This window comes from Argiope bruennichi, chromosome 3 (genome assembly GCF_947563725.1).
Source record: "Argiope bruennichi chromosome 3, qqArgBrue1.1, whole genome shotgun sequence".
Lineage (NCBI taxonomy): Eukaryota > Metazoa > Arthropoda > Arachnida > Araneae > Araneidae > Argiope > Argiope bruennichi.
Window position 1 is genome coordinate 76,949,253 of NC_079153.1, and position 11,218 is coordinate 76,960,470.

An 11,218-nucleotide genomic window follows, 5' to 3' on the forward strand; every position below is an offset into this window, starting at 1 on the left:
AGTAGTATCTAATTTGCATTAGAGACGTCTCATTTTCTACTTACAATTCATATTTTTCATATGAAATAATGCATTACGTATCGCTAAAAGGAGGTATCCAACCAGTATGACCTAGAATACTTTGAATTTTATTCTGACAATATTTCCAACTGTTGTGCCTTAGCAAGCGCAAAATGGAATGCAGAAGTCTTTGGAATACAGAATACCTACTTTTATCTCCTCTCATCAATCCATTTACAGATTAAGTTTTCATTCGTTTCATTATGATTATGTTATTTATGTTCAGTGTGTTATGTTTTTATATTTCATTCATTTACAGATTATGTTTTATGGCTTAGTCTAGTTTGTTGATAATTTATTGGGGAAAGAATCTTCTTTAACTAAAGAGCGTACCAAAATTAAAGCAAGATTTGAATTTGCCATCATTTTGTGCAATAAATAAAGTGTTGGCAGTCCAATTAAAAAAAACATTTGACAACTTATAGCTTAGAGTTAGTAAAAATGCTTAGTAAGTCATTTCTCTTGCAATTTCTGCATGAGGAATGGTGCATCATCTCAGTTACCATCATGCAGAACTTGTATATGTCCGTTTCAAGGAGGATTCAAGCAGTTTTAAGTGCTAAAGGTGCCCCCACACCATATTAAGTGCAGTACTTCTTTCTGTATAGGATTTCCATCATTTTGGACAACCCCTGTACATTATATGATTGACACTGCTTCAAACTTTTTGAGGGTTTGATTTTTAAAACCCGCTTACCGACAAATCTGGATAGGGTTTTGTTTGTTTGTTTTTTCAGTTTGATTACACTGATCTAAACCTAATCATTTCCTTTATTCATACTTGTCTGGTAAAAGGAAATGATACATAAAAGCATTAAAGATATGAAAAATTAAATAGTAAAATTAAAGAAAATTTTCGTGAAAGCAATTCAAGATATGAAAATAAAAGACAATAAAATAAGCATTTTTATAATGATACTTGCATGAAAACAGAAATTTGAAATAAATGTATTACATTTACGTTTCTTCATTAAAAGTTATTCTTTTTAAGTTCATTTAATACAAAAAATGCTATCACAACATTACAATTTTCCATCCTGGACTCCATACAGCAATGGCAATAAAATATAGACAGCTTTTGATATTTAATTATATCATTTCATAAGATCAGTGTTTATTGAAAAACTTTTGAAACCGTATTTTCTTCCTATTGCCTTAGCTTGTTCTGCAGATCTAATTCTCTATCATTTAGCTCAATATTATTGGGAACGTTACCATTGGAAGAAACCGGCTTTAAAAAGACCAGGGGACAAGGTTTGTTTGTATTAATTCCTTTTTATTTTAAAATGTCAAAAACATATTTTAACGTTGTTATGATACTCCAATAATTACATATTTTTTAACTGAAAAAAATGCTTGTCGGAAGCTCTGACTGATAGTCACAGAAAAAAAAAAATATTACGATACAAAGAGGATTAAAATATAAAGTAATAAAATGAAAACTTTTATTTCATAGCAGGCAATCAAGTTTGTTTTGTTTTGTTTCTTATGGCACTTGCCACTGACAAGCCCGCTGTTACGAAGACAGCGATTAAGCCTGAGGGGGAACGTCTCTTATTTTTTATAGCAGCGCCAACTAGGGCCAAGAGTACGACTTTGCCACTCACGCATCATTCATTCGCTTGCACAACCCCTTTTTACAGGAGGGCACATTCACACATCTCACAGATAGAACAACAGAAGAACAACCATGCCCAAACCGGGACTCGACCCCGGGACGCCCAGATCACGGGGAAGACGCGCTACCCCTATGCCAGGACGCCGGCAGGCAATCAAGTAATTTGTTTATTGGTCACAATCGATCCCTAACTGTTCGCCTACCGTATTGCCAGCATTAATTCAGTAATATCAGCCAACTTTAATGAACTGTGCAAATCAATTTTTTGTTTGATATAAAATATGTTCATGCAGTATATGAAAAAGAGGTATTGGAAGAAACAAGCATTAATATTTATATAATAAATGTCTTCTTTAAATTATTTCTCCTTACGTGACAGCTGAATTTAAATTTCATGGTTCCATTTTCTTTTAGGGTTTCTGGCTAATGTTAACCGCTTGTGCCACCGAGTGGATGATTCTAATATCATTAGCACTATATTTTTTGCTCTATAGTGTGGATTTCTCATCTTTCCATATTGTGATGGAAGGCGTACCAGCCGCAGCTGATTTCAATTCCATCCGGATTCTTCATCCTGAAATAAACATGATTGTGGACGATGCAGCCTCCGGTGCTGCAAATGAGTCCAAGTCCACAGAACAACCTGTTTAATTTGCCAACCAAACTGCTTTTTTCCTTCATTGTATATAAGAACATTTTGAGTCAGACTACTGATTCAGGACTTCCTAATGAATTCGGGACTTCGAGAAAACAATCTCTATTTTGAAATGGTTGTTTTCCAAACATAGGGAAGCATCTTATTTGAAAGATTGGATAAAACTTTTCGCATATGTGAATATAATTGAATGAAGGTCACACTCAGAAGAGCAATAATTAAAATATATAAATGTAGGAATGCTGAATAAATTAATGCTTTTGTTTTTAAGTTTATTCAATTTATTTTTGCTTTATAAAAATATTGAAAGGTGTGAGAAGTCTCCACAAAACATTCTCGAATATTCTATAATAAATCTTACCCTCTCCAACCCGCTCTCATATTGAATAAGGCCATGAACTAACAATGATTATGAAACATTGATTCTTGACGTGAATGTAGCATTTTTACTGAATCAGTGTATTAATTTCTAGCATATAGTTAATACTGTGGTGATGTTCTTGTAGAGTGTTATATAAAGCCTTTCATCGCTATTAGAAAAATAAACTCTTTATTTCACTAACAACTATCGGAACATCACTGCTTAGCGCACGCATACATAGAACGGGAATTCCCCGGGCGAAATATTTATATAGATTGTATTAAGGAAAGTAGATAGGTAGCGCTTTAGAATGACATGAATGAAAGATGGCGCTACGATCACTACAATACACCAAAGGAAATATTCTCCCTTTAACTTATTCGTATACTTTTTAATATATATATTTGTGTATTATTAACTATTTTGCTAATAGCGAACAATAGATATGAAAGCGTTATATGAGATTTTAAGCGATATTTTTGGTGATTAATCGCTGGAGCGAGGGGAAATACAAAAGCCCATAAAAGCAGAATATGTATTTTGGACACCTTTCTCTAGAACTATTAAAACCAAAACTTGACAAATAACTACAGTTGTAGTCAGAAGATCACATACCAAATTTCATTCATTTAATTAGTTGCGCTTTGTGAGTCTACACATATGCGAAATTTTAGACCGACTGATGATCAACCCTCTGCAGTATTCGATTAAAAAATTGATAAGAAACTACATCTCAGATGCTAATGACATATACTAAATTTTTATTTCTCTCTCTCTTTACATTTTGTAATTATTGAATTCCCTTGTATTCGAACAGCCAAGCAACCAGCCAAATTCTTTCTATGGATTTTGCTCAAAATTTGATAGAAATCTACACATTTGGTGCAAGGTTCATATACCAAATTTCATCTGTTTCAAAGATATTTCAATTATCATGTTCAGAGACAGATATAATGCTAAAAATGAGTTTTTCGAACAAGGAGGAAACGGATATACGTCAAAATCTCGAATTCGAATTTTTTGACTATTACGATTATTTCTCTATACTTCATAAACGAGGAAATAAAAATGAAGAATTCATCGTTTCTTTATAAATATTAGGTAATTTTATTCATTCAGCATGTTTATTTGGATATCATATTCTTGTCAGTTATCAAATTATTACCAAATATTAAATATGGAACAGAAACTTGAGGATTATCTTAATTTGAGTATTTCAATCTATATGAATAACAACTTCACATCAGAAGTTTGGGATACGTCGATTTAGCGCATTTGATGTGCATCAAGTGGGCTCGAATTTGATATCATTACGATAATAATACATTCTGTTAAACTTTCTCACATTTCATTAGGTAGACTGTTTAGTCACGAATTCCTGATACTGATATATTTTGCAAAAAATTTTCAAATTATTTGAAACCTGGCTAGGAGTAAAATATCCCACTTGTCCGAGTAAGATTTCACTGCTTCTTGGCTAAATTGCGCCAAGTGAAATTCTCAGAGAGAGCGCAAATAAAAATAAGGTTGGCATGCATGCAAGTTTTGTTTCCTCATATTTATGCTATCAGAACTTTTATGGAACAGTAAGTAATTTGATTTTGGATTTTTTTTATTGTCAAATGAAATATTTTCCTTCTGTATAGGAATAACGTATATTTCATATGTTGAATCTTTTGAAGAACTTATATTTATATAAATTTATTTATTCCATTCTTATTTCTCTCATTTAAATGCATATTGTCAAATTTTTAATAGTATAAATAATATGCAATTTTACGATAAAATTGTTAGTGTTAATATAATTGCATCTTTAATATTAAAGTTATTTCATATTCACGTGTTTTATTGTTCGAAAAAAATTTCTACACAATTTCATTTCCATCGAAATTTTAAATCTTCATTATATTTGTCAATATTTATAACTAGTCTAACAAATAAAAACTTTACTTCTATTAATGCAAGTAAGTTTAAAATGCTTGCGATTTTATTTTTCTGAATGCCAGTAAATGTAGATTTTAATTACAAAAAGTATATATCAATCTAATATGAAAAATAATATCATATACTGGAAATAAAAAAATACATGTATATTCTCAGGTAAAAATGCTGTCTAGACTTTTTTCAAGACTTCTAGAAATTCCGATAGATTTATTCATGTACCTACTAGTTAGGTTCGAGATGTTCTTCTGGAAATACTTCTCAGGTAAATATTAGATATATTTAATTTGTTCTATTTCACTAACAATTCTTTCAAAATATTAATGTGATAGAAAACTTTTTTAATCTTACTACCTGCAACAAAAACAATTTATCTTTTAATAGTAAAATTTCCGATTTAAATTAATTGATAATATTTTCTTAGTTTTAGTGTTTTGGAGATAAATTGTTGGATCTAAAGCTCCCAACTTTGGCACATATATATTTTGGAGGGTGGAAATTTAATTTCTATACTTTATAAATTTTTATATATAAAAGAGCTTAAGTATATTTTCCAACAAGAATACAAAGTTGTTTAAAGATTTTTTTAAACGCATCTCAAACGATAATACAAAAACATAAGAATTCTGAAAGAACATCAAGTTATTGATAAAAGTCGAAGTAAAAGCAGATATTTTTCAATACATTTTTAGTTACTCGCTTTCTTGCATTAATATATATTTTTAATAAAAGTTTACGCAATTTTTCTAGTACAATTTTTACCATTTAATAGCTGAGAGAATAGGAAAATATAGTTTGAAATTATATCTGGAATCTTTCACTAAATATATTGCTTTAAACTTTAGTCTGTAGAACTCTCGGATTTTGAATTTATTTTTCTTTAAAAGCATACATATAAATATTGATGACATATGTGGCTTTAGATCCAAAGTAACGTTTTACAAAATGCAACTTTATCAACATGATGAAGTGGTATTTAAAAAACAGAAATTAAATAAAAATTATATTGCTTGTATGACAATTATATTGAAATAAATGAAGTACAATATTTTTATTACGAAAAAATTCATTTTGATCAAACGTGAAATCGCAATCTTGTTTGCCAACTAAACACTTTATCGCATCTTTTAAAAGTGACAATTAATGATTGTTTTAATCAACTTCTTCAAATAGATTCACTTATATAATGGAAAATCATCTCCGAACTTGAACATTTTGAGATAACCACCGACTTTGCAAAACACTGCAGAAACCATCATGTGCTTCCTTTTTCCTTATGCTTACGCAATTGGATGCGTTTTATTTAGAGATCCGATTGCATATTTTTACTGGTGGATATTGAGACTAGAAATGATGATTAATGGACCAAGTGATACATTAGTCATTGTATTAATGAATGCATACAAATTGACAGATTGGCAGATAGTTCACTCGTTAACAAATTTTTTACAAAATTTGTTTGCAGATCAATAATTATAATAGTCAAATATACTTTTATTTTATATCTAGATCGTATTGTATCTAGATCTAATATCTAGATCGCGTTATCGAGTTCACATGCACTTCGATAAACTCTCGATATACTTCTCTAATCGGATTTTACCAAAATTTGATAAAAAGCTAATTTTTCTGTATGTAGAGATCACGTAAAGAAAGCCATTTGTTTATCAATTTTGGTTTTTGATAAATCATGTTCATAAACAGAAATAAATACAAAGATTATTTTTTCATATTCAAAGAGATATACTAGATTGTGAGCGTTTATCAAAATATCGAGCTTTAAATTTTTGATGTTTGAAATATTTTCTTTTTACATATTTCGTATAAAAAAAGGCGAATTTTCTGATTACAGAAAGTAGTCTGTTACTATACTTAATGCGATAAATAGTCTGTTACTATATTAATACGATAAACTACACATTTAGGTACAGTTTTCAAGGTGAATTCGAAATACACAAAATGGTAATGGTTATATTCAAATAAGATTTTATGTTTCAGATTCATCAAAAAATATTACTTGTTGGTTTTAATCGGATGTATATCCAATTAAAAAATTTAAACAGATGATTAAATTAGCAATCATTTTTTGAACATCGAACGATCTACGGTATAAAATTGCTGATTTATTGAAACCCTGATTCAGAATTTCTTAATATTTAAAAACTTCAATTCCAATAATATATTATTGCAAAATAAAGTGTGGTCACAAAATATTTCCCTGGTTTCAAAAATCATTTAAAAATTCTATTATAATTTGGCATATGTTTGTTTAGGTAGGTTGTGAAGAAGATTCTAAAATTTTTACCACGTATTAGTAAATTTCTGAGTGAGCAGACTCGGCAACTGGAAGAATGCCAAGGCGGCATTCCAATTGCACAATCTAGAAACAATATTTGCGATCGTAACTTGAGTGTATCAGTTTCTAGCTTTGCAAATAGCCAGCCCTTTATGTAACCCCAAACATCGAACTCTATTATTCGATTTAAATTCTTAGAACCAAAGAATACACTGAACTTTTCCCTTGTTTAACGTCATTTTGATTTTACATAATCGAATGTAAAATCACTATTTCTACATTGATTTCATTATTCGTTGGATTAAAAATAATTATAAACACAACTATTCATAGTAAAAATTTTATAGCAATTATTTTCCATGGTTCTTTCGTTATGATTATTTACTATAAATTATAATTTTGTTATAAATTAAAATAGATTTTAAAAGTCAAAACTCAATGAGTTCAGATAATTAATATTAATTCAATGATGCACATCTAAATAATAAGATCTCAGTAGATCAATTCAAACGTTTTACTATTAAATTATTAATCTCTATGACAGGAGTTAAGATATTTCTTTAATATTTAGGTATAATTAAATTGTAATGATTTGATATAGATGCAAATTTTAGACAATTTTTCCTCGTTGCCCTTTTTTAAAAGAAAATACATTCATAAAAAGCTTATTTCAATAAACATATCAAGCTCTAAAGGACGAAAATTTTTTTTAAAGAGTGTAGAATTCTGCATGTTTTCTTGCTGAAGGGAACTTAGGCAATTAATTTATCGAAAATCAGACCCAAATCAGCCGAAATGATCTCCTTAAAACTTTCTCGCATACTGTGTATTATGTATTATGCGCGCGCACACACACACACACGCACGCACGCACGCACGCACATTTAACCCTTTGCACTCGGAATAATTATTCATTCGATAATTATTCACCTATTACAAAGATTTGTTTATTTCTCTGAAAAATAAATATACATAATTTAAGTCGAATTACTTTGAAAAATTAATCTACATCTTTTTACCGATTCTGTAGGCGTTTTTAACATTCAAAATTGAAAAATAAATAAAATGACAAAATGATGCACCGTTTTGAATGAGTGAGAGGCGCCATCCGATTGTAAAGGATTAGTTGTAAACTTACGAAATATTGATTTTTGATATGAATCCAGCATTTTTATGGAATTTATTATGTTATCTTTGGTGATTATTTATTGAGCATGTGATTAATGTATAAGTACCTGAAAATTGAATTTCGAATGCGTTTTTCCCAAATGGAATTAAACCAAATTTGGTATAGAACTACAATTGTAGTCACAAGATAATGTACCCAATTTCATTTAATCGCTAAGTTTTTATTGCGTTTCAAAATTTAATAAGAATTTATTTTTTAGATGCCAAACCTGTGTACCATTTTTTTTTTTTTTTTTTAATCTAGCCCATTAAGTTTTGTTGATGCTGTGTTCACTCGGACAACTGGAACAGACTTCATCTGAATAGTTTTCTTTCAAAACTTGATGGAAATCTACAAATATAGTTTAGAATGCATATATACCAAATCTTCATCTAGCTTCAAGGTTTTTTTTTAATTATTGTATTTACATGCATAGTTTCAAAAATTCATTTATCGGAGATCTGAAACGGGAATATTCGTCAAAGTCCCGAATTTTTTGACGATTGTAATATTTTTTGTCTTTGTTTACTTCATACAGAGAAAGAAGGTAAATAATAACGTAAATTCATGCTGTCAAATAAATAGATTATGGATACCAGTCGAATCCAGTGTACTTCAGTGTAAGATTTAAGTTTATTCTCAAAAATAATAAATTCGATTGCTTTTCTTTCATTGAGACATTAATCACTTTCTGTTTATTTTTACAGGTACTTTGGTCATACCTATAATGAAAATAATAAGAAAAAAGATAGTAAGCTTCCAATCAAGGAGCACCCAATGAAACTTCTGGAATCAAGATAGAAGAACTGTTTTTAAAAAATGAAACTTAGGCTTTAAGCAGGCCTAAGCGTTAAAACAAATTATTGAATTCGAATATATATTAATTAATCTTAATTTTAAAAAAGATTGTAAAAAGGCTCATTTGAGATTTTTATTATTATTCTTCTAACTAATATAGAATATCACTAGCAATCTATCTAGTCTATCGAATATATTTGAAAATCATATTTCACATTTAAATAAAAATTGTTAAATATTATAATTTCAACATATAGCTAGTTGACTGATGTTTTCACACTCTAAGCTAATATGACAACTTAAAACAAAAGAAAAAAGATCGTATTTGATTTAATATTTAATCAAAATCTTACGTTATTATTTGCAGATTTCATTATTTTCCCATCTTGTAAATTCGTGTAATTTATTATTTTCCCACTTTATTCTTATGGAAAAAAAATATCATTCGAAAGGAATTAATGTACTCTTAAAGTTTTTTTCAATTAAATTCGTAAAGAACCATCTATAAAAGATTCTGAAATGAGAACAAAATTTCAAATGGGTAACACTCATTTTTAATCAACAGATTTCAAAACTACATCAAATTCTTAACAACAAACTACATTAGTCTACATCTGTTTGTTTCTTATCCCCGTTGGATTGAACACCAATTCAAACAGAGTCCAAGAGATCGAATCGCATGATAAGATTGTAAACTGATTCCCCTCATTCACCAGCTGCCTCACAGAGGCGCCAATACATTTAATGATATGAGGGGGAGAAGCGCCGGCCGAGCAGTGGCAAGGGGTATATACATCTTTTGGTCTCTAAGGTTTTTTATAAGGCCAGATCTTAGCATAGATAAGAGCGTTAGTCTACATCTATTCATTTTCGATATTCCGTGCTAGCAGCACTTTAACCATCTCATGTTAAAATAAGATTTTGAAATTTTATCCATAACTTAAAAAATTAATATAATTATTGATCTGATTTTTTGTTAAGGAAATATAGGATATTCTACCCATTTCACTATAAAAAAATAATTATCACTATCAATATAATTTTAACATGTAATATGTTTTCATAATATTAATCAGAATATCACTAGTTATCATATCTGTAACTACAAAAAATAATTTTTAACATGTAATATCATTGTTTTTTATTTTAAAATTTTTCTTGGCAACACATCTAAACATGGTCATAAATCAAAGTGCAAGGCAACCTTAAGAGAGCATGCAAAACATTTTGAGTAGTTTTTTACTTCGCATTAAATTCTCTAGTATTGCCTCTAAAACAGGGCATGCATTCACAAATTTCAAAACATTAACGGCTGACATTTTAAACGTTACTGATCATGCATTTCTTGAATAAAATATTATTTTCCACGTTGTTGTAATGTAAGAATATATAAAAATTTTTATAATAGGCAAAAAAAAAAAAATGTCAAATCAAAGTTAAAAAAAATGTTTACCATTGCCAGATTTTATTAATAGCCGCTACATTTAAATATGGTGTACATGTGTGGATGTGAGTTGGCGCTCTACGGACCAGACCATTTGACCAATAGTTACAAATTTTGGCTCATATACACCTTGGAGGATGGGAAAATACACCCCGAAATTGTTTTTTTTATATGTTTTTTTCAAATTTTAATTATTAATTAATCTGAAATTTGGTGTTTTTCCATGACAGTTTTTGAAAATATTCCACAAAAATTAGAAAATTCAAAATTTAAACGAGGGGGGGGGGATAATCTCTCCAAAACTTTCTCACATTCCCTATAATAGAGGTGTTATCCCAGAAAACGCCTTGCATGGCATTGGCGTTCAATAGTTACGAAATATCAAACTTTGGCTTGAATTTAGCATTTTTGTTGAATGTATCGCTGCATCCTTGGAGATGAATCCCTGACATGAGGTTAATAGTATCCAAAGTCGAATTCGTATTTTAAACGCGTTTTTCCCAATCAATTGAAACAAAAAAATTTGTCACACAACTACACTTGTAATCGCAAAATCCCATATAAAATTTGATATATTTTTTTTGAGTTATCGCATTTACGTATTTTTGACCGACAGACAGTCAACCCCTTCACGGATTTGGTTAAAACTTTGATTGGTATTTACATTATAGATGTTAAATCTGTGTACCTGAATTTATCTATTTAACTCTCTTCGTTTTGTAGTTATCGTGTTAAATTATATTCTAGCAGCCGGACAGACAGACTTTCTCCGAGTGTATTTTTATAAAATTCGATAAAAATCTACAAATTTGGTATAAAGACCGTATATCAAATTTCACCCATCAAGATCAGAACGTTTTTGAATTATCTTTGTTAC

General features: G+C 29.4%; 1 long non-coding RNA gene across 1 annotated transcript; it reads left to right on the forward strand.

Moving 5' to 3' along the window:
- The first annotated feature begins 3,997 nt into the window (after positions 1–3,997).
- Positions 3,998–9,106, forward strand: LOC129964221 (uncharacterized). The gene is made up of 3 exons (XR_008784084.1): positions 3,998–4,280; positions 4,795–4,900; positions 8,807–9,106. It is a non-coding gene; the product is annotated as an uncharacterized LOC129964221 (long non-coding RNA).
- Positions 9,107–11,218: the final 2,112 nt, after the last annotated feature.